We start from the raw sequence: 25,630 nt of genomic DNA, 5'->3' as shown, positions 1-25,630 counted from the left end.
TTGTTCTTTATTTAAGTATGGTCCCTTTCTTTTTATTTTGGGATATGAAGCCATTGAGAAATCTCCCTTGTTGTCTAAGAACCATTAAAGCTTTTGTCACTCAGCATTTAAAGTCCACGAATGCTAGTGCGGGCCTTCAAACTGCTTCTTGGAAACGTGATAACGATAATTTCTCGATCGTGATCTCCATCCTAGTTTCCGGATGCCCACGTTGTGCTTATGTGTTTAATGTTAAACTTTTCGCTCTCTGTCCTGACTGAAATGACATCAGAATGCTAGTTCGTTTACTGAATAACAATTCTTTAAACAGCGTTTTAACATTTGTATTAAATAAGAGATAGCTTGTCATTAGTTGCTTAAAAACCGCTGAGTGAGGACTTTGCAAATACTTTTAATACGTATACTGGTAGGAGTTTCTTCAGAAAGATAACGCATAAATGCACAGCTAAATTAAGTTAAATCACTATTGTGTAGGAATTAAAAATCCAACATAATGGGCTGATTTAATATTATGAAAAAAATCACCTGCAACTGCGCTGCATGAAAGCCATGTTGTTGTATTGTTTGTATTATCTCTCTAATGGAGGTTCCTCAAATGGTCTCATGAATTTATTTCTGTCGTAAATATTCGTAACCTTTATTTACCTTTGTGCCTGAATAATAATTTTATTTGGAAAATGACACACTACTGCACACAATAGGAAAATAATCTGAAATAAACAATTATTTAGCTTTGTCCGTTAATAATAATTTAATAATTTTGTTTGCAAAGTGATTCACTACTGCACATCATTTTAAACGAAATTGAACAACTTATAGATTTAAAACATTGGACTCATGATATATTTAAAGATTATAATATTGTTACGAATTTTGTATATTGATAGACGATTTTAGAGCACCTATATGTGAAATTGGTGTATTTTTCTGAATTATGTCGCATGAAAGTCTGGAGAGACGAAGCTTGCTAAGGGAAAAAATACAGAGACAAGTCCATTATGGGTATCTCGCTAATTTGGCTAGATATTGACAAATTGGCAACGGTTTTGGCGACTAATTTTTGTCACCAAATTTGACGAGAAATCATCTCATATGTCTTCCTTTTTCATCGTAATAGATATTGTACTTTAATAACTGTGATTTATTTCATATGCAACTGGCCTCATGGGCCTTCCAGTAACTTCGAGAAGTACTAAACATTTCTCGTCGGTCGGATGAAAACTGTATAAGGCCAAAGAGAGCATCTGCTTTTAGTTGTGAGTTGTTAGTTGTTTAGTTCAGCGTAAGCTTGGAGTCTTGAGATATGCCCGGGTTAGCTTCTCTCTTATATGTTCTTTTCATTGTGTTGTGTTAAAAGTTCTTAATAAAATGTAATTACTGTCTGAACTCTGATACTGCGAAGAATTAGACGGCTATTTTTGTGGAATGATCCAAATCTCTGAAGTGTTTCTTTTGATAAAATTAATTTTATTAACCTATAATGGACCTGTGTGCATTCAATCTAGTAAGAACCGATTAGAATACGCAAGCAATGTATTTCTCATATTAAAAATCTTTTTCAAAATGACAAACCCATTTTAGCTTAAATAGAATCATATGGTATTCTTTAAATGTAATTAAAAGAAATGGAAGCCCTAAAATGCACGTAATTTTATTGCATACGCATTTGCGTTAAGTACACAAAACATTATTTTACATGCATAGCTTACATAATTTTTCACTGTCTTTACAGACATTTAAGTCTAAAGAACGTGTTTAGAAAATATGGTAATTTACAATGAGTGGATGAAAAATGACAGGAAAGGAAAATGGCTTAATATATCGCTAACAGTTATGAAATTAAGTAACTGTTAGCGAGTAACAGTTAGTCACTGTTAGCTTTAATTTAAACTCAATAATCCTACTGTTATAACTACAGTGATATCTGGAGTACCTGTAATAAATATTTACAGATGATAAAGTTAAGTTCAATCAACCCAACAGGCCGTTGACGGTTAATTTAAAAACAAGAGGCTGAGAAACAACACCCTATGTAAAAAAATCGATAAAACGGCTACTCAGCAATAATTTTTTAAGGAAAAAAAAGTAAATTCGCATTTGTGTTTATTAGTTTGCGAACTCTTTACGCATTTTCTTCAAGTAGAAAAAAATTGTTTATACTTTCAACAAATAAAGGGCTAAAATATTTAAGGCGTATTATCCAAGGCATGTAGGAGTAGCTTTGCACGTTAAGGTATATTTTCATGCTCTTTAAAATTATTGGTATTAAGAATTTCCCACCACTATTACTATTAGTTGTTCATGTAGTACCTCACCTTCTGGGCTAGGACGAGAAACATTTGGGAACCATTCTTCTTAGCTTAAAATATTAGAAAACGGGTAACTTTTGGGAAATTCTCAATATACAAAACATTTTCTTCGCTATAATGTTGAATTTACACATATTTTGTGATTTATCCAGTGCTCGTATCAACATTAAAAAAAATCCCATGAATTCTATCGTGATGATGAGCGCAGAATTGCGTCTATTTTTTTTTTTTTTTTTTTTTTGATGAACCCCTACCACCAAACCCCTCGAGAAAACTTTCGGCTGAATAATATTTTAAGCAAAGAATTTCTTTGTTTCAAATACGTCGATTCTGCAAAGATGCTAACCATTTCACAAGCATTCAGACCTTTTTCTCGGATTCAAAGCCAGATTTATCGATGCAGCAGTCTGCATCACTAACTTCCATAAAAAAACGCTACAACGATTTTACAGTCATTTTTGCAAAATTATTTAATATACATTTAGTCGAGAAAAACAAAAAGCTTTTCATTCTAATCTGCAATGCTTTTGTCTTGCTCTTATTATCCAAAACATAGTATTCTATTGCCCTTCATTTTACTTCGCATTCCTTCTTCCTAATACATAGTTAAAAGTCATTTTGTAAATAAGTTTTTCAATTTTTCATTATATTTTGCATTCGTTAATCTTTTAATCTTCTTTCATTCTTTATTGTGATAAGAATTTATTAAATTCGATTTTAATAAACAATTTCCTCATTTCTTTCTTCAATTTACTTGAAAGCACTTCTTTGTTTAAATAATTGGTGTTAAACTTTGCAATCCTTTGTATTAGAAATAATACTAAATTATGCTTAAATAAAGCATATAAGTTTTAAGGGTTGATTTTGAGTTTTTAAAAATTCGTCTATAGAAATGTATTTTGTAAATTATAAAATAATTAAAACAATAAAAATATGAAAGTTTCAGATTTTTTAATGCGCCTAAAAGGGCGTTTATTTAACGTTTTGTGTGATATCTTTATTTATTAAATAATCATGTTATTTGTAGTTAAATCACATAAAATTAAATTCAACAGCACTACAACAAAAGATTTAAAAGCAGCATATCTTGGGAATTTCCGATAGACAGGATATAAGAGGATGGAGATAAAAATATTTGTTTCTCTTGCCATTGCTTGCTTTGAGATCGTTGAGTTTATTAAACAAAAATTCGTTAAATATTTAAAAAATGTGAAAAAGATATTAAAAGAAATTCGAAATTGAAATTTCGGCTTTTCAGTGGCCCAAGTTCGGTGGAGGGTTACGTTATTCAAAATTTGATATATTTATGTACCGTTATTTTTTTCACTATGCGAGAAACATACCTACATTCATGCGCATTCTCCTTTATTTAATTTCTTTTAAAATAATGATAATAACTGGTGGCAACAATTTGAAAAGTGGTTCATCCTTTTATAGCGATTCAACGCAAAATCCCGTTTCGAGATTAATACCTGTTCTGAGCTAACGCTCCTTTGGGCTAAAAATAAGCTCTTTCTCTTCTTAATTTTTAACATGCTGTGTTCAACAAGTCAAGTTTCTTAAGGTCATTAACAAATTTTATTATTTTGTGATATGTAAAATTTTTGTGAAAGGAATTTATATGTAGTGATACTCCGGTCTTCCTCATAAGCACCTATCCTGTTTTGACCCGTTCATTACATTACTATGTCGATGAGAAAACGCCTCACCTCCTTAACATCAGCTTCAACGTTGACACTTCATACAACGCTTACAAAGATGACCTTGCATATACTTGTAACTATCTTTAAATTTGATCGCTTACCTATTTAATACTAATTTGTTACCTCTCGCTATTGCTTCATTATAAGCTCTCGAAATCTTCATGATATTTAAAAAGGTTCAGTTCCTCTAGAATGAATAATTTTGAAAACCATCACTTTGGGTAATAAAGTATAATTTATATTAAAGTATAAAGTAAGAAAGTATAATTTCTTAAATTGTAAATACAAATTTTTCCACATTTTAAACAAGTAGAAACGTTGGATAAAATAATTTTTAATGGCAAGTAGCGACGCGTATAATTTTAGCTGGACATTATATGGAATATTATATTTTTCTCCATAATTTTACTTTTCATAATAAAGAGGAGAAATATTTCTAAAGAAGATAAATCTGGTAATTAACTTGAAGTTAATGTAGATTATTACTATGCAGGTGAATGCCAAATAAGCAAATCCAGTTAAATTGTGTAAAACTATTCTTTCGGTGATTTTTATAAACCTGCTAAACCATTTCCAGTTTAACGTCAAGCCAAAAGCGTTTTCACCAAAACATTGCTCAGTCATTTGATATGTTTGTTCAAAGCTTTATTTATTTGAAATTTGTAACACAATTTAATGTACTAAATGTGATGTTTTTGCTGACATCCATTTCGACTATCAAGTAAGGCGAAAAAATGTAGAAACGTGAAAAATATGTAAACTACAAGAACACGTTACTTAAACTGGAAGAGAAACAGTAATATACTTCCAAAAATGTTATACTGTGTGTGTGTGGCTATCTGCCTAAGGGAAGGGATGCCTTCGTGGAGGACTTTCTAAGGGAAACTGGCTCGTATACACGTTACACATGGGGAAAACCACGAAAACGCCCGTGCAGCCAGCCCGTTCGCGGGATTCGAACCTCGGACCGAACTACCAGTGTTCAGCGACTTTACCGCTCGGCCGCTGGTGGGCTTATACTGCGTTATATCTATAAATTTGAAACAAAACATAGATAGTTGCATATTTTTCCCAATTTTGAAAATTTTTCTTCTCTTTCCCAGTCATATAACTGGATACTTTTGATAACATAAACATCAGAATAAAATGCATTTTATCGTTTGGCGTATTCAAAAACTTTTATTACATTCAGAATAGAGAAAATACATATTGAAATTATATTGCTTTTTGTGTGCAGTTTCTTTCCAATAAATACAAAAAGTGCTACTGGATAGGTATAAACAAACTATTAATTAGCATCTTCCTGCATAAAAATTTAAATTTCTAGTTTAGAAATGCTAATTTTTTCTTCAAATCAATGGACGTTAAACATATTTGAAATCTGTAGTCTTTATTATACAATTTCTTTAAGTGATCAAACAGTAGTATTTTTGCTTTAAATTTGAATTTATATATAAAAAAAAATATCTAAAAAATTTCAGATTTTATAGGAATTTTAAAATACCCAAATGGATATTTTTTAGCGTTTCGCGTGTTATATATATTTATTACATATCATGTTCTTCACAATCTGTAAAGTCAATTCAACAGCAATATCATAAAATAATTTTAAAAACGCTTATCTTTAGAATTTCTGATTTTTTTTTTTTTTTTTTTTTGGTAGGGTGTTACCATTTCTTGTTTTGACATCCTTGAGTTTGTTAATCAAAAATTCGTTAAAGGTTTACAAAATATAAAATAAATGATAAGACAAATATTAAATTCCCAATTTGGTATTCGAGATGCCCATATTCGAGTGGAGGACTGCGTTATTCAAAATTTGATGGTTCTAGGTACCGTGCTTGTTTCACAATGCGAGAAACATACATCTATTCATGCAGATTCCTCATTATTTATTTCTTTAAATATAATGCAGGGCTCTAATATTTGGCAGCAACAATCTCAAAAGTGAAATGCTGTTTCTAGTGAACCAACGCAAAATGCCAAAACGAAATTAATAGCTCTTCTGATCAAATTACCCTTTGGGCTGATAATTTCGTGAATTATTTCTTTTGTTTGGGTTTGGGATTTGTTTGTTTTTGATTGCCCAAATATACTGAGGTACACAACTAAAACTTATAAGCTTATATTCATGATAAAGACCATGTTCACGCGGCGTTATCTTCTTTTTTATATAAGCATTATTATGTTACGTTAACAACGTTGTTCAAAAACTGAATATAAAAACTTGTATGTAAATAAATGTGTGGAATCTTCTGTATAAAAGCAGCTGATTTTTTTTCTAATTTCAAATAAACGAGAGAAATGTAACAACAACATTATTAACACCAAAATCCAAACTACTATATGCGCAGCAAAAGGCAAAATTAAAGCCAAACTAAGATGCAAAATATTTAAATTTTACTTTTCTGCTCTTTCCATTCGAAATGCATATACGACCGATATATCAACAAGCAATGTGAGATATATATAATTTTCCAAATTCACAATTCTATGGTATAGTAAATGACAAAATATGAGTAACTATATTATTACTATATTATAGTATATATATTACTATACTGTATATATATTACTAATTATTGCTATATTATGTCTATATCCATATTATTATTACTACACTTATGTCCTTTACTAATATTTACTCAGAACGTGAAAACCACTACCAGTTTATATTTTTGCTAATGCTTAATTTAAGCAAATTTGAAAATAGGTCATAATTATTTTACTTTTTTAAACATTTCGCAGACTTCCCGTCGTTCCCCACGCACATCCCAAGTTAATTTAATTTGCCACAAAATCCCTCAGCTACTGTAAGAGCCTTTGGGTATCGGTAAGGATTTCACTGGATTAGAGTCATCGAGATTTTAAAGCTGCATATGTTATATCACCGGTAAATTTTAATGCTACTTGTGAAACTGAATATTCGAAAACAGCTCTACTATACAACAGGAACTATCTTCTATAACCACTTACTAATGCAACAAGGATATGTTAAAAAAACTGTATATTCCTTTGAAGGGCTAAATTGTTTTAGTTATCAGATTTACATGTTATTGCATTTGCAGAATTGAAGGGTTAGATTTGATTAATAAAATGCTAATTTTAAAGAAATTTTAGCTGCTTTCAATGTATGCTCTAGAAGTGCTATTAGTACACGTCTGACTAGCAGTTAAAAGATTCCTGTTTCGAATATCCAGTGAGAGCATAGATGCCTTTTCATATTCCTGCTTTTGAAAAATCCTAAAATACCTACTCAACTAAGCGTAAGTGGTGCTCAACTAAGCGTGGTACAATATAATTTGTCACTACCTGCATTTGGGAGACTGTTCTCATTGACTTATTCTCAAACGCCTATAAATGGAAAAGAATGTAAGGAATTTTCCTCTATCCCACTATGTGCACTTGAGAAGTAGCTGGCAGTACGTCAGGTTAGCAATTTAAAAATCAGAGATCGCCTACCGGATTTTTCGTATTTCTTGAAGCAAAAACTCTTAAAAAAAAAGGAGTCTACGAGAAGAACAATGGTAAAGTCCTGAATAAATTTGAAATTAGACAAGGTCAGTAATGAAAAGGAATAATAATTTATTATTAGTTTATCATAATAAATTTAGTAATCCAGATTTTTTTTTTACTTTATAAGGTATTTCTCCAATCTCCTTAGCATGATTTCGTGGTGTAGTAGGCTGTCGCGTATTCGAGAGGCTCGTGGTTCGAGTCCTGGTAAGGGCATTGCTAATTTTTCACCTACGCTGCTTCGAAATAACCTAATGTATCTACAGTGGCGCCCCCCCAAACTAAAAAAGGTTGTAGATGATGATTGTCCGACACGAGGATTTGTCGATTGGGTTCTCTAATCCCCAGTCGTCCTTTAAAAGGGGTAGTACACAAGGTATAACTCCCGCCTCCTTAGCATGCCTTCGTGGTGTACTGGTCAGCACACTCGGCGCGTATTCGAGCGGTCCGTGGTTCGAGTCCCGGTGAGGTCATTGCTCATGTTTCATCTATCCTGGTCCGAAATAAACTAATGTCTCTACAACTTAATCACGTATTTTAGTTACTGAATTTCCTTGAAATATTTTATAATATTTTTTTTTTTTTTTTTTTTTTTTATTGAAACGGAACTAAAGTTATATGGTTAAAATTTGCAAAACTCAAAATTACCAATTCAAGTTCTCTATATGAGCATCTATTTAAAAGAAGGAAAATTTATTTCCTTGAAACATCAATTTTTATACATTATTCATGAGAATAATTCTTAAGAACGCATTTTTTTTTCTTATTTTAAAGTCAACGAGAATTATAATTTCCTAATACCTCTCAAAACAAGTTTAGAATTTACTTTTCTAGAGAAAGATTAAAATAATGTTTGAAGAAGGCAGCCTTGGAGAAGTGGATTTTCTCCTCCGAAATAATCTTTCCAGTGTATAAAGTGCTAATAAAATGTAGGGTAAAGTGTTCTTGAAAGGTTATATAGATTGATGGCCATTATGTCACTCATTATTTGCAGTCTGCATTTTTGGTTTTGCTGATCCTTCCCCCCCCCCCGAAAAAAAAGGCAGCAAGTGACGGATCGACGATGCGAATTTTCTGCTTCAAATAAGGTTTGTCTTTCAATACATGGGAAAATATGGAGATGGAGAGGGAAGCATAGTAATTTCATGAATTCAAAATTTGCAATTCAGTTATCTGCTTCTCAGCATGGTTGCATAGGAAAGGCAAGATACATGAATACAAATACTGCTTATTTACATATTTTATCCTTCAGTATAAGGAAATATTAATGCAGATACTGGCTACAGAAGAAGAAATCGTGAAATTTTTATTTATAACTGTTGTGCGCTTTTGCAACCTGAAGCCAAGTTAAAAATAATAATAATAATAATAATAAAAAAACTGAAGAGAACGTCTAAAGTCTGATTTTCGTAATTGATATTAATCATTTAACACCGTTTCCGGTACAAGAAGTTGTGCTATATCACTATTTTATAACAATTGTTTTAGTATTCGTATATTTGGTACATTTACTTAAGGTAAGGCACATTAAGGCTATCTGCCTAAGGGAAGGGATGCCTTCGTGGAGGACTTTCTAAGGGAAACTGGCTCGTATACACGTTACAAATGGGGAAGACCACGAAAATGCCCATGCAGCCAGCCCGTTCGCGGGATTCGAACCTCGGACCGAACTACCAGTGTTCAGCGACTTTACCTCTCGGCCGCTGGTGGGCCAGTTGTTTTGGAATTAGTTGTTTGCTTCATTATACTTATATTCGCATGACAAACTATGTAGTTACGATGTTGGTGATGTTTATTTTTTTATTTTAACTAATAGTTCATTTTAAGCTGAAAGACTTTCATAGTACCCTGTTTTCATCCACGTTTTTCATGCCAGATTGTAAATGAGATAGCGTGAGTTTATTCAGATTAAGGTAGAAAGAAGCGCTATTTGAAGCAAGAGTGTGGAAGTTAGTTTTATACCGTGTCTGCCTATTCGCAGGCCACGTTGTGCTGTGAATATTAGCCACTTATGTTAGCGGCGTTGAGTCTTCTGCAAATTTGGCTTTGTCTTGCCGGTTTACTACTAACCAGAGAAATTCCTGAGCGTTAAAGTATTCTGTGAGCCGTTAGGGTAATCTACCACATCTTACAATCAATATTTGTTACGCATTTCTGTTAAGCCAAAAGTGCTGTATTGTAATCCAAGTTAGGTCATTTGTTAATTTTATGTTTCGATAAAAGGGGCTTATATATCCTTCTTCTGTTATATGCTTTGTTTCATAGGCTAGAAGATAATTCTTAAATGATCCTGTCTGATTAAAGTCTGTATTGTATGTTCCCAAAGAGACTTTATAAGTTGCCATTGATTAAATGCTCCGAAATGAAAGAAACATAGTTGTTTACTCTGTTTTCTTAGTTTTAGATAAATTCAAACTATATTTTATAGTTAAAGATCTCTAGAGATCGAAAATCATTTGCAGTCTGATTTGTATATTTTTATTTGTATCTACGGGTCGTATCATAAAGATATTTTGGCTTAACTTTTAACTCTTCTGTATTAGTTAGGTTATGAGGAAAATATTAAGTCTTTTGTAGGATAAATTAGAAGATCATTATAATCAGTAACTTTGTCTGTGTGAAAATGAAGATGAGTATGCACTTCAAATCGGGAGTTATATTTAGCTACTAGAAATTCTGAGCTGGTTGATGTTTGGTTGAGCTTAGTTTGTAAAGGCATTAGCTTTGGTTCATTTAAATTAGTTCATTACGAAAAGCTGGCACTTGATGGTATTTCAGGTAATCATGTGAGGCTGTATAATTTTTTTTCATATGGTAGCTGTAAGCGATTTGTACAATGTAATTATTTGTAATTAATTGTAATTATTTGAAGGCTACACTTTTCACTTTTAAATATGAGTTTGCATGCCTTTTTGTGCTGAGTGAGCATCACGAGGTTTGCATCAGTTTTCTACGTCTGCTTTATCTTTCTTCCAGAAAAATATCTCACCTGCTTAATAGATATAATTGCAACAATAAAATGGCTTGCATTAGCACTACAGTCAAGTTCTTCCAGAATACTAGGTGCTTGCGTTAATCGTAGGATCAGTTATCTTAAACTCTTTCCTTCGCCAGCTTCCTATCAGCATAGATAATTCCGACTTCCAGATGAAGGAAATTCCCTATAGCCCAGTATCTCCTTATTGTCGAAATAAATGATATCCTTTTTGAGTACAGGACTTTCTTTCGCTGGTTCCTTTAATTATATTAATGGTTTGAATTCCAGAATTGTTCTGCTTAATTCTTTCTGAAATAATTTTCAAATAAATTTTCTTAAAAAAGTATTTATGAATTAATAGAATGATTTAACATTTTTAACTATTGTCATTTCAAAAGCATATTTCCCTCGGCTTTCGAAAACTATCCGCTAGTTCCCGCAGATCTTCAAAGTTTATCATAATTTCGCAAGAAAATTCTTTGAGATGTCAAATTTCCTTATTGTAATCCTATAGTCGCTCTATCCATTTGTCTATATGGCTCTCAAAATTATTTCTTTTTAAAGCAGAGCAGAAATTTACAGCCTTAGAGGTAAAGAGAGAAGACTTCTACAGACTTAGAGTTTATTAATAAGATTTTTAATGCATAGCAATTCCACTTTGATAGGCTTTTACTAAAACGTATAGTGCATGTTCCTGGCTGCCTATTTCCAGTGAAAGGATAAATCCTTTCAACATCAGCTTTCTACATTGCCAATAACCCATATTCAGCTTTCAGATAGACTAATACGAAGATGGATTCAAGACATTGTTCCATGTTCCAAGTTTTAGGCTATGTAGTGCATTTCACTACTATTCAATGGAAGTAAATTCTTGTTTTGCGCTTCCATTAGAGGATATAAAGGGGTTGCGATACTTGAAAATCATTTGAAAAATCTTATTAAATTGGTACATAAGCATTTCAGGGCAAAATAAAAGCTAGGCAAGAATCAACGTTAGATTAGCTTAAATTTTTAATTTAATTAATTCAGTCGCGATCTGATTTGGTTGTCTCTTTTCCGGGAGAAAAAAAATATTGCGACTGTTGGAAAAATAATCAAGAATTAAGAAGATTTAAAACAAAAGAGTGAGCGAAACAAACAGAAAACGAATTTAAGTCCATATGTTATAGCAAATAATAGGGAAGCTTAAAAGTATTCAAATATTAGACTTTTATAAGCATTTGAGAGAATCAGATTGGAATTAAATCCATAAACCAGACGAGATAGACTCTTGCAAATGATAAATATTTCAGTGAAATCCAGTTTATTATATAAAGACGTTTTGCAGGTAATTTTCGCTAAATCATGATTAAATATACTTTAAATGTCTAACCAGGATTATGCATTTTGATGGAAAATTTTCACTCTTTCTTTTAACTTCCACAAGTCCATCATGGAACACTGGATCTTACTGCTAGGTAACAAACAAAGTGCCCTGAAATCTGAAATTGTGAAGATCCTAGTTCCCCAGGAGAATAAAATGGGATGACAACAATGTCATTGTAGTTACTTTTAACAGAAAAATTGGTCTTGGCATAAAGTAAGGGAATAACTATATTTAGTATAATATGTGAGAGAATAGCATTGTTCATGACAACTGATTTAAAATAATTAAGTTCCTGAAAAATACACGATTTGTGAGGGTAAGCTATGAAAGCATAATATCAGTTACGAGTAACTAAACTTTTGTTTAGCAGAGTGGGATGATTTCTCTTGGGAAATCAAGCAATCAGAAAAGCGTGTATGGTAAACAGTAACACCGAAATCATATACTTTGCATATTATTAGAATATGAGAGTAGTTCTGATTTATTTTCAAGAACGTCTGATTCGTTTGGAGACAACATCTGGCATTATACTTTGGTTCACTTTCTCTTCGGCTCTGCGTAAGATTTAGTTTAATGCCAATGGGAGCAAATTTATATGCTGTATGTTAAAATGCATGAAATGAACATATACAGACAAAGCAAATAACAACACATCTAACATCCGCGATAAAGACGTATAAAATAGTCATGTGAAATGATTTAATAATAGATAAAAAGGTAGAAACAAATGCATAAAAATAAAATTCCAAACAAGCAAGTGTAAAACATAACAGCAATATACTATATATATGTACATATATATATATTATATGTATATGTATGTATATATACATATATATATTATATGTATAAGTATGTATATATATTTCATTATAATTTTCGCATTTTATGTTTTAATTTTTTTTCGTCAACCTATTTTTATGTGTATTAACTTTTCACATATCACAACGGTCAGATTAGTTTTTTCGTGCATTCGCATGTCTTCCGACATTGTTTTTTGACAGTTTTATTTCGCGTATAAGCAGTTTTTTTTCCAGTTTTTTCCAGATTAATATTATTTTTAAAAAATTTCTTCTTTTTAATATTTTAGTAATACAGCGTTGAACTATTTCGTGGAGCTACAGCTCATGGTAACTTTTTAGCAAGATCGCTGCAATGTTTCTACCTATTATTTCATATATTTTTGCAGCATTATGGGGAAAAAAAAAAAAAAAAAAAAAAATTAAGACCAAATAGGTCTTACGTTTCATTACTTGTTGGCTTTACAATTTCTGTTTCGATTATATGTATATGAATATATATATAATATGCATATGTATATGTATGTATTGTATGTATGCACATTTTAATTTTTGTATGTATACACACACACACTTACCATATATATATATATATATATATATATATATACGTGTGTGTGTGATATTTCAGCACCATTCAGGCATGGTTTTTGCAGAGTGGTAAGGCTAATCCAAATGAAGAGGCAAGTTGATTTAGTTTTTAATGGTACATCTTTATTCCATAGCTTTTATTCAATTATCACTGTAGATCATTTATTCGTTACTAAATAAGAGTATTTAAAGTATTTAAACTTTAATACGTCATAATACGTTCTAACAAAGAGAGCAAGCACAGTAGCGTAGACCCTAAAGGAACAGAGAGGGGAAAGCTTCTGATGCAAAATGACGCGTACTCAGTATTTATAGTAGTGGTTATGTAATAGGCTAGCAAATTCTAGAAGGTACTGGTCTAGGGGGAAGATCCTGAATTGCAGAAAGTTAATTAAAGGTTGCGTGTTCGCGAAAAGCAAAGCCGTGGTATTTTTTATATTTTACATATATATATATATATACATATTTAAAGAAAAGTGAACAAACTAAAAATTACCTTTGTGTTCAAAAATATATATATAAATATATATGTAGAATACAAAAAATACGATGGCTCTGCCTTACGCTAACAAGCAGCCTCTAAGTAACTTTCCTCAATTTCAGGATCTTCCCCCTAGACCAGTACTTTCGAGAACATTCTGGCATGTTATGTAACTGCTGGTATAAATACAGAGTACGCGCCATTTTTTCGTCAGACTTTCTTTCTCCGCTTACTACTACCACACTTCACTGCCGCTCTTCCCATCTGTCTCTCTTTGTTGGAATAGTATGACGAAGTAAATCTAAAGTTAATCTTATTTAGTTTAAATCGCTATGGAGTATGTAATTTTGGAGAGCTTAATCTAAAATAAAAATGATCTGTGGTGAGAATTGAATAAAGTTGTGAATCACAACCGATAACTTCTTCTTTGTCGTCATTGCGTGTCGATATTAATACGCGAATTTCACATATTTTGGTTCTATTTTGGGCTTGAAGCTTAGCAGGAGTTCTCGATTCTCATTGATCCGTCTCAAAAATATTTTTGATGCCTTAATATTGAGGTAATTCGCCCAGTGTAGAGAAAGAACAATCTTTTGACTGTTCAATATTGATTTTATCTTGTCGTGCGCATGGAGAGGACTAAAATTTTTGGCTGTTCAATGCTCTCAGAATATGTTTGATTACTCTCATTTTCGAATACATTATTTATAAACGTAAGCATTGATCAACTGAGTATGCCTGTAGTAGTTCAAAATCGAAAAGTCAATTTATTTTAATTTTATTACTTAAAAAAAGATTATATTTAAATATATGCGTCATATATTTAAATATAATCTTTTTTTTAAAGCCTGTAATTTTTTTTTTCTTTTTAAATTACAGTTTGTGACGAAGTTAAAATCATTTCAGTAGTTTAGAACGAAAAAGAACCAAAACATTTAAAATTAAAACATAAAATGTACTATTGAAGTTCTGTCTTTCAAGTGTGCCTTTATATTAAATAAGAAGTTGCGTACTTATTATTTTGAATGGAGCCAGCTACGGCTATACTTTGATGCCACATATATTTCTTTTTAATTTGCCATTTTGTATTCTTCGCTGTTTAAACAATTACTAAAATAGACAATTTACAAGGTATTTCTACCGCCTTCCTTCGCATGCCTTTGTGGTGTGGTGGTGAGCACACTGGTTGCGTATCCCAGAGGTCCGTAGTTCGATTCCCGGCGAGGGTGTTGCTCATTTTTCATCACTCTTGCTTTAAAAACAACCTAATGTATCTAAAGTGGCGCCCGAACTAAAAGGGATGATAATTCTCCACACCCAGGATTTGGCGATTGGGTCCCCCTAAAAAAACCCAGCCGCCCTTTAAAAGGGGGAGTGTATAAGGTATTCCTCCAGCCTTCCTTAGCTTGCCTTCGTGGTGTAGTGGTCAGCACGCTGGGCGCGTATTCCAGAGGTCCGTGGTTCGGTTCCCGGCGAGGGCTTTGTTCATTTTTCATCACTCCTGCTTTAAAAATCTAATGTCTCTACAAACTAATGCCTTAAAAATCAATCATCTCAGAATATCCTAAAACTTACATTAAAACATTTCAAAGAATGCAAAATCAGAAAATTTAATTGATAAAGATAAGACCTATATTATTCAATTGATTGTATTATTTGAGTCATAAAATTTACATTTTTAATATGTAAAAATAACATTTAATCTTATTATTATTATTATTTTTACAAAAAGAAAGTTTTAAAATTTAGAATTTCATTCTTAATTATTTTACGAACTGTCGGCATCCACAGCTTCAAAATATTAAATAATTAGGTTAAACATGTTGACATTTTTCAGATACTAAATTAACTTTTTTGTGTATTAATAATTCGTGTGAATTTTATGAATAAGCATTCAACTACTTTCTCTACGTATTCGACTTTCTTTGCCATCAGCATTCTTGCTTCTCTATTCACTACCTGAACTACACTCATTCACCAGTTTCACGGCATGCCCCGCCGAATATCCAATGCTGGGTTTAGAAACCCTCCTTCGTTGTTTTTCCGTAGAACGAACAGGCTTTCATCAATTTTCAACTGTATTCTCAAAACTGCCTATTAGTTTTTTAGGCTTCCGGAGGAAATCCGAACAGCACGCTTTTTTCATGAAAATATTCCAGCCAATTGTTGTTTTATCGTTGACATTTAGTTGCTTTTTGCATCAATTAATTAAAGTGATCCAACAGTAAATAAATTTCAGCGCTGTCACAAATGGAATTCTCGATCCAATTAATCAATTATCAGATCGATTTTTTTAAAAAAAAATTTGCAATTCTTCACGCTTCACCGCCATGTATTTGCACTGATGTAAAGCTTCATTTTGTGACCATTTTCACAGGTTCGAATACGAGGCAAAATACCTTATATTGAAACAAAAACTATAAAATCCTTTTCATGCCTCGGTAAAATGAAAATAGTAAACAATTTTGGAATTGAAAATGTTAATTAATATAATACGATAAGCAATTCATAATTCACGATAAATAATACGTGGCTCAAAGAAACCGCAACACTTCGAAATTAATGATTTGGCCACAAGTTTCAACTATCACTGGCGGTTTATCGCGGGGGCCGTAAACTTCCGTAAGTACCAAACAATAGCACAAAACTTTGAAAACGAACTCTAAAATCTCCGAAAATACCTGCCTTTGCTGCTTCGTTTTCATTTGGCGTCAAATGTAGCTTTGAACTTGCAAACAAACTATTCAAGATTCACACAGGTGCGCAAAAAAATATATCAAGTGACACTTTTGGCCTTCACGTGTTTTACATACATAAAAATATCTATTTAATGCTCCATGAATACGTATGTGATGCCTTTTGGTAAAAGCACGCATTTTTTGGGACCAGTATTTCCTTCTCGTGAAGCATTAGTTGGTTGTTTCATTGATTTTGGTTATGTTATCTGCCTCAAGAGGACTACATTTATAATAAAGGGAAAATGATCACATTCACTTTATTCTTGCAGAAAATCACGAAACACCAATGCAATCATCCGATTCTCTGATAATCGTACTTTGGAGAAATTACCAGGTTTTAACTGTCTTGTATTCTTTATCACTGTTACGTAATGCCGTCAATAAACTTAGTTGTGCAGTTTTCTCGGCCGACTTAGCTGGCCGACAATATCTGAGATAGCTCGCCTGTCCAACACGGAACGATTTTCTCGTTAGTACAGGAATTCACTCAGCCAATCACTGTGAAAGGAAGTGTTCCCGAAGTACTGTCTACGATTTGTAAACCAAGCTTACAGTGTTTTCAAATAGTCAAAATAATGGATGACTATTTTAAATTGCTGCTATAAATACAGCTAAAATATTAAACTCAGCTACTGCTACAGAAGGGGAAAAAAAGAAAATGCGTTTGGACCAGAAATTGGGCCAAACGACGAGACATTCATGGTGCCTTCGTAATACCCTGCTCCTGGAGTTGCGTAAGACACGGTACAATTCGGAAAGTATTTACGGGTGATGCCGCGTGATTTTAATTTTTTGCTAAATTTAATTTGCAGCAAAACTTTAAAAAAAAAAAAAAAAATTGCTTTTCCTTTGTGTACTGAGTACACAGATTACTCCTTTTTTATTTTATTTTATTTATTTATTTATTTTTTAATTTTATTTCCTGACACTCCTATTTGTGCACTTAAATCTTGAAATAATAAAATAACCATGTTTCAGAAAAAATAAGTAACTACTGTGCATTAAATCAAAACCTTTATTAATGAATAAATAGACAACAATGTCATGAATATCAAACCAGTATGAATAAAAAGTAGTAATAAAGAATAAAGATTACTACATTGCAAAGCAACAGTGTAATTTCAGTGCAAAAATTTCAAATAAGAAATATCATAAAGGTGCAAAGTCTTAAGTAGTATATTTATTGAACATTAAAAGACTAATATTAGTATAATTAAATAAATAACACAGTCTGAAAACTGTGGTCATATTAATCTTTCAGTTTAATCAGCTAATAAAATTTAGCAATATTGTATTAAATTAGGCTGTAATTTGTTTTCGCAAAACTCAATTAACACAAAAGTGAGTTTGTGACTTGTGACTTTCTTTTGACGAGTAGATCTAAAACACGTGTTAACGGCCATTCGAAAAATAAAAAGAAAGGCGTTAAAATTCAATAAACACCACACCCGTAGGAGAAAAAATAAAAAGTGAATGCAGTTCACTTTTTATTTTTCATGCAGTTCAAATTTAGTGATGGAGAAACGAAATTATCATCAATTAAACGAAATAAGAAGTTCTTGCAGGCGCAGAAAGTCCAAAATTAAGGTGTGGGATCAAACCCACGATCTCAACGTGCGGAGAAACTTGCTCTGCTCTTTACCAATGGGATATGATCCCTCGTGTAGGAAATGTCGGAAAAGCTATGTACTTCGTCACTTGATTAACTTCTATTTTGGGGGAAGTCAATGAGTCTCTGCGCTGCTTTAAATCGGCCCCTAATTTCTTGACTGGAGATTTTGCTTTCTGAATTTAACGAAATAAGAAGTTCTTGCAGGCGCAGAAAGTCCAAAATTAAGGTGTGGGATCAAACCCACGATCTCAACGTGCGGAGAAACTTGCTCTGCTCTTTACCAATGGGATATGATCCCTCGTGTAGGAAATGTCGGAAAAGCTATGTACTTCGTCACTTGATTAACTTCTATTTTGGGGGAAGTCAATGAGTCTCTGCGCTGCTTTAAATCGGCCCCTAATTTCTTGACTGGAGATTTTGCTTTCTGAATTTAACGAAATAAGAAGTTCTTGCAGGCGCAGAAAGTCCAAAATTAAGGTGTGGGATCAAACCCACGATCTCAACGTGCGGAGAAACTTGCTCTGCTCTTTACCAATGGGATATGATCCCTCGTGTAGGAAATGTCGGAAAAGCTATGTACTTCGTCACTTGATTAACTTCTATTTTGGGGGAAGTCAATGAGTCTCTGCGCTGCTTTAAATCGGCCCCTAATTTCTTGACTGGAGATTTTGCTTTCTGAATTTAACGAAATAAGAAGTTCTTGCAGGCGCAGAAAGTCCAAAATTAAGGTGTGGGATCAAACCCACGATCTCAACGTGCGGAGAAACTTGCTCTGCTCTTTACCAATGGGATATGATCCCTCGTGTAGGAAATGTCGGAAAAGCTATGTACTTCGTCACTTGATTAACTTCTATTTTGGGGGAAGTCAATGAGTCTCTGCGCTGCTTTAAATCGGCCCCTAATTTCTTGACTGGAGATTTTGCTTTCTGAATTTAACGAAATAAGAAGTTCTTGCAGGCGCAGAAAGTCCAAAATTAAGGTGTGGGATCAAACCCACGATCTCAACGTGCGAAGAAACTTGCTCTGCTCTTTACCAATGGGATATGATCCCTCGTGTAGGAAATGTCGGAAAAGCTATGTACTTCGTCACTTGATTAACTTCTATTTTGGGGGAAGTCAATGAGTCTCTGCGCTGCTTTAAATCGGCCCCTAATTTCTTGACTGGAGATTTTGCTTTCTGAATTTAACGAAATAAGAAGTTCTTGCAGGCGCAGAAAGTCCAAAATTAAGGTGTGGGATCAAACCCACGATCTCAACGTGCGGAGAAACTTGCTCTGCTCTTTACCAATGGGATATGATCCCTCGTGTAGGAAATGTCGGAAAAGCTATGTACTTCGTCACTTGATTAACTTCTATTTTGGGGGAAGTCAATGAGTCTCTGCGCTGCTTTAAATCGGCCCCTAATTTCTTGACTGGAGATTTTGCTTTCTGAATTTAACGAAATAAGAAGTTCTTGCAGGCGCAGAAAGTCCAAAATTAAGGTGTGGGATCAAACCCACGATCTCAACGTGCGGAGAAACTTGCTCTGCTCTTTACCAATGGGATATGATCCCTCGTGTAGGAAATGTCGGAAAAGCTATGTACTTCGTCACTTGATTAACTTCTATTTTGGGGGAAGTCAATGAGTCTCTGCGCTGCTTTAAATCGGCCCCTAATTTCTTGACTGGAGATTTTACTTTCTGAATTTAACGAAATAAGAAGTTCTTGCAGGCGCAGAAAGTCCAAAATTAAGGTGTGGGATCAAACCCACGATCTCAACGTGCGGAGAAACTTGCTCTGCTCTTTACCAATGGGATATGATCCCTCGTGTAGGAAATGTCGGAAAAGCTATGTACTTCGTCACTTGATTAACTTCTATTTTGGGGGAAGTCAATGAGTCTCTGCGCTGCTTTAAATCGGCCCCTAATTTCTTGACTGGAGATTTTGCTTTCTGAATTTAACGAAATAAGAAGTTCTTGCAGGCGCAGAAAGTCCAAAATTAAGGTGTGGGATCAAACCAACGATCTCAACGTGCGAAGAAACTTGCTCTGCTCTTTACCAATGGGATATGATCCCTCGTGTAGGAAATGTCGGAAAAGCTATGTACTTCGTCACTTGATTAACTTCTATTTTGGGGGAAGTCAATGAGTCTCTGCGCTGCTTTAAATCGGCCCCTAATTTCTTGACTGGAGATTTTGCTTTCTGAATTTAACGAAATAAGAAGTTCTTGCAGGCGCAGAAAGTCCAAAATTACGGTGTGGGATCAAACCCACGATCTCAACGTGCGGAGAAACTTGCTCTGCTCTTTACCAATGGGATATGATCCCTCGTGTAGGAAATGTCGGAAAAGCTATGTACTTCGTCACTTGATTAACTTCTATTTTGGGGGAAGTCAATGAGTCTCTGCGCTGCTTTAAATCGGCCCCTAATTTCTTGACTGGAGATTTTGCTTTCTGAATTTAACGAAATAAGAAGTTCTTGCAGGCGCAGAAAGTCCAAAATTACGGTGTGGGATCAAACCCACGATCTCAACGTGCGGAGAAACTTGCTCTGCTCTTTACCAATGGGATATGATCCCTCGTGTAGGAAATGTCGGAAAAGCTATGTTCTTCGTCACTTGATTAACTTCTATTTTGGGGGAAGTCAATGAGTCTCTGCGCTGCTTTAAATCGGCCCCTAATTTCTTGACTGGAGATTTTGCTTTCTGAATTTTTTCAATAAGTGCGACCACAGTTTCTGAATATTTTCGTCTAGTACCCATGACATGGCGTCATTAACAGTTTTTGTAACTTTTCTTGGGGAAGTTAAAATAATTTTTACCCCGAATAGAAAATATTTGAATATATAAAGTAATAGGGAAGACAAAGCTTACCAAAATAAGAGAATCCCTTAATTTTATTATTTTTAAAATTTACATTACTCGTGTCCCACAATACAACATTTTCTCTATAGAAATCTATTAGTTGAAAAACGTCAGTTTCGCTCCAACGAAATGCAGCCATGTTTGTTATTTCAAATGAGGAGAAAAGCACGTGATCACTCAAAGCAATTTTATTGGCTAGAGACTCCGATTTTATTGTACGCTAGTAAGCAGTGAACACGAGTTCTGAAATCGCGGCAGAGAACGTGACCAATTTTTGGCGCTTGCGCAGATCCTTAAAATTGTTCTATACGAGAAAGTCGGCCGAGAAAATCGCTTCGTGTAGACGGGTCTTTATGCTCATAGGATTTTCTCACTAAATAACGTTTGGATTGAACGCCAAGCAGAGTTTTGCATACATGCATTGGTATCGTATTACATGCATTAGGTAAAATACGCCAGTCTTGGCTGTTAATAATTTTGTGCTTGTTCATTGGCATACTGTTTTTAGAAGTACTAACACTTTGTGCACTTTTATTAAGCGTTGTGTGCCAGATAATCTGAAGTGTTTAACAGGCGTGATGTCCAGTTTTCTATAAACACATTTTCTGGCAATTTAAGAGGTTAGAGTTTTCTTAAATTTACTGAAAATGTCAACGTGTTAACATATAGTTTTATTTCTGTAATGCAGATTTTTTTTTTTTTTAACGTTATTTCAATTTTATACGCTTATTTTGAATCGTCTAAAAGTATTCTTGAAAATTTGAGTTATGTGTTGAATAATGTTATATACAAATAACACATTTTTTATTTACATGACTTTTCTACTGAATTTCAGTAATGGCATAGAGGTGATTGCTAATACCAGTTTCAGTTTAGAATTTGATTACACAGTGAAGTACAGTTTTCTGAAATCAAATAAGTTTAGAATTATGAAGTACCAGGAAGCACAAATTTCGAAACTGCAAAATGTGCTATATAGTTTAAAAATTCGTACGTTTTAATTCCCAGACATATTTACAAAGTTACGATAAACCATAAATGGCGACTTTTAATGTCCTGACGAAAACGAGCACCATTCGCGACATTCATTATAACTTCTACGTTTATTACACTGTAGGTTCATTAACATCCGTTTATGCCCTGTTTTTGGCTGCGAGCTATATAAATTTAAGTTGTAATTACTCTCGCGTGACAACGCGGAACTAATTGGGAAATTTCCCATTCGTAAAGCACATAAATACCGTCATTTATATCTTAAACATCCTAGCAGTTCCAGTATCAGATTCTTCATTTTTGAGAACAAAATTAAATTACATAAATTGCTTGGAATAAATGTCCGTATACTTTCTGTACAATGCATCACAAATGTCTTGTCTTTTAATTGGGAAATTCCTATCACGAAAGTTTTAAGAGTTTTCTCCTGCTTCTTAAATTTAATGAGAGACTAAGTTGACAACTCTTGTGCACATTACTAAAGTCTGTCTCACAAAATATTTACGTGTTCCCATTATTGTTTCGAAAAATTCTTAGTAGTTAATTAATGTAATATAGAAAACATTGCTTAATATTTTTTCTTGAATTAAAATTTAAACATATTTATATCCATATTTAGGAAAAAAATGCAAACTTTTGCTCTCAATCTTGACAAAACTGGAAAAAAATAATGCACTCGTTTCATTAGAAACTTAGCTTGTATTTGTGTATCTGTATTATATTCAAACACACTTATGACCTTACTTTTCGATAACTTTTATCTATATTAAAATAATGACCTACTTCAAATGCACATTTTAATGTCTTTTGGCTTAGAATTAGATCTTTTTGGCACTTTGATTTTAATATTTAAATAAAATAATTAAATTGTATCCAAATGGCTCGAAAGTTTTCTTCAAAACGTTTTCTTGAAACGATAATTTTATTTTTGAAATCTCAATAAAAATCAATTTTCTTTTTTAATCCACAAAAAATGAATCCTTGAAGAAACTATGAGAAAAATTTAACAATTTAGAGAATTTTCTGATTACATGAATTGTAATTAAATTTTTAATTTCTAATTTCCAATTCATATATCTCTAGAACTTTCATATGCCGCTGGTCATTAAAATTGCTATAGCAGGAAGGAAAACAAATAGATTGGGAGGTAGATCTGATTAAATTTGTAGATTGGAATACCCAGCTTGTACACACACATATACAGAGTTGTCACCTCTGGCAGTAACATCGGCTGCAATACGGCTACGCATCGATTCAAACTAAGCTAGAAAGGCATCCAGACACAGTTCAACTACACGGTTTCGAAACTTCATTCCATGCGGCTTTATGTCGAAGCTCATCAATTGTAGTGGCTGGCGACGGCTGGCATGCCAGTCGGCTATCCATGGCCAAATTTCCTCAGTGAGTGGGAGTTACGCAGCGTGTTGGACAGGGCAACAATATACATTTTCTGTCAAGAAAATTTAGAACAGCAAGGTTAAATTGCGATCATGCATTATCTTATTGAAAGATGGCGTCAAGCTTGTCTCGAAGATAGGATACAGCCACGATTCATAACACATCAGAAATTTAACAGCGGCTGTCTATGTTATCTGTTATGCTAATTAGAGGTGACCGGGATATGTCCTTCACGGCACCACATATCAGCACGCCAAATGTCTGAGTACATATGACAATGATGGATACAAACTACAAACATTCGATCTCTTTTGTGACTACGCACATAGATACATCCATCATGTTGCAGTAGCACAACCAATATTCGTCTGAAAACATGAAAACGTGCCACTCATGTATCCTATGCCGTTTTACTCTGCACCATTGTCGGCGTACCAGTCTCTGCTGTAGCGTCAAGTGAGCTAGCGATACTGGTTGCTGTGCTGGCAGTTCGTGATGCTGCAGAATTCGTCGCACTGCCTGTCCTGCATACGAGTCAAGTTCCTGAATCACTGCACCTGATGGGGCTGCACAAAGCAGAACCCATCGTACCTTATGAACTCATAGATTCTATATTGCTGGACAGTCACAGAATCCCGACTAACAGGAGCAACAGTATTCCAGAAAGCTAAATTGGAGTCCCGATAAGCCATGATCCTGAGTAGGGGCTTCAGACTCCGCCCATGAGGAACCGGGCTGTTATCCATTGTGTCCATGACAGCTATTTGGGAAAGATGGGTAAAGTACAAGGCTTGAGATCATTGACACTACTGTGACACAGCTGTGTGTCTATATGCAAGGGGCGACAGGAGAGCATCCAATCACATCTTAGACCCGCCACTGTGGCAGAAAGTCGGTTCGTGTTGTCTCCGATAGTTGTAGTTAGACATACCTGGTCTCGTAGTTTCTTATATGATTGGCATAAGCAATTAATTGTTCCCAATACAGTTAGTCAGTGTAATGTCGATATTTGCAAATAAAAGACTCCTGTCAAACATAAACACTGCCTTTACATGAATAAAGAACAATGAAATGCGATTCGCAAATGCGAAATAAAATGTGCAGTCTTTCAATTTAGTATACATTATACACATGATGTTACTCATATCTGCTTTGTGAGCATGCGCATCAATTCTACTCATTTGCAAGCATATAATACCTTTCGCGCAAATCTGATGTTTGTTACATACCGGTTTCATAGCACAGGAAGTTTAATAGCCAGCAGTGCATTTACGGATTCCCATTTGTATAGATAATGCAGATAGATGCATATTCATAACATCTAGGGTAATAAGATATTAAAATTTGAAAGAAACATTAGCAAGTAATTTTATATCAGTTGCCATTAAAAATTTGCGTAATTTGTCAATAAATTATTACATTTAATTTCCATCAAACAACATCTGGATTTAAATTGAGAACTTACTTATGTAAGCATTCATTTTTAGAAAGCATAAAATAAAATGAGATAAAAATATATTACCATTTTCTTGATATAGCTTTTGAAGATTTTTAGAAAATTTCTTCAAAATTGTGATAAATGTAATGAAATTTCTACATATAAAATGTAGATGAAATATGTTAATAAAGTACTCGTACATTATTTAAATATTAATAAAATATATGATTTAAAATTATCATATAATTCAGAAGTATTTCTATAATAGTCAAGAGAATATGGCTCCAAACACGAAAGATATAGCTAAAAGCAAAATCTATATACCTCAAAAATACATATATAAAAATTTCAGAATATCACTCATTCTACAATTTCAAAGCATGTTTGTAGACTGCAAAGGCGCTTACTCAAACTGGAATATTTTGGATTTATGGCTCCAAAACGTGGAAATGTGAAATATCGTACATGTCAACAGTATTTATACAACAGCTTCAAAGGAAGAAATCTACTGACATTGGGCTGACCATTCTGCTGTCTGCATCTTTCCATCCACCCCCCCCCCACTGAGGCAAATTCTCTGATATGAACTCAATGATATTGTAAATTAATTCCTTTGTGCATTGAACTTATTGCAATCTTTTTCTTCATCTCATTTGATGCTTATATCTGTTTAAGTACGATATTGATTTTGTCCTATCATCCATAATATATATTTCTGATTGAATTGTTTCATCCAAAATATTTATATATATATAATACTCACATAGAAATATTAGTCCGAAATATGACTTTCAAAGCAAATCCTGAGACTAAAAATCAGAGTAAATTTTAACCCTATCACCCTTTTAAACACAACTATGTAAGTG

General features: G+C 33.4%; 1 protein-coding gene across 4 annotated transcripts in view; it reads left to right on the top strand.

The window, feature by feature from the left end:
- The window catches only part of LOC118192447 (cell adhesion molecule Dscam1-like), an 816,729-nt gene that overhangs the window by 156,724 nt on the left and 634,375 nt on the right, over positions 1 to 25,630 (top strand). The window lies entirely within an intron of this gene.

Source organism: Stegodyphus dumicola, chromosome 9 (genome assembly GCF_044657685.1).
Source record: "Stegodyphus dumicola isolate Sdum_Otavi_A_Nest chromosome 9, ASM4465768v1".
NCBI classification, from domain to species: domain Eukaryota; kingdom Metazoa; phylum Arthropoda; class Arachnida; order Araneae; family Eresidae; genus Stegodyphus; species Stegodyphus dumicola.
Note: the sequence above shows the minus strand (reverse complement) of the source record. Positions and strands in the feature narration are given on the sequence as shown.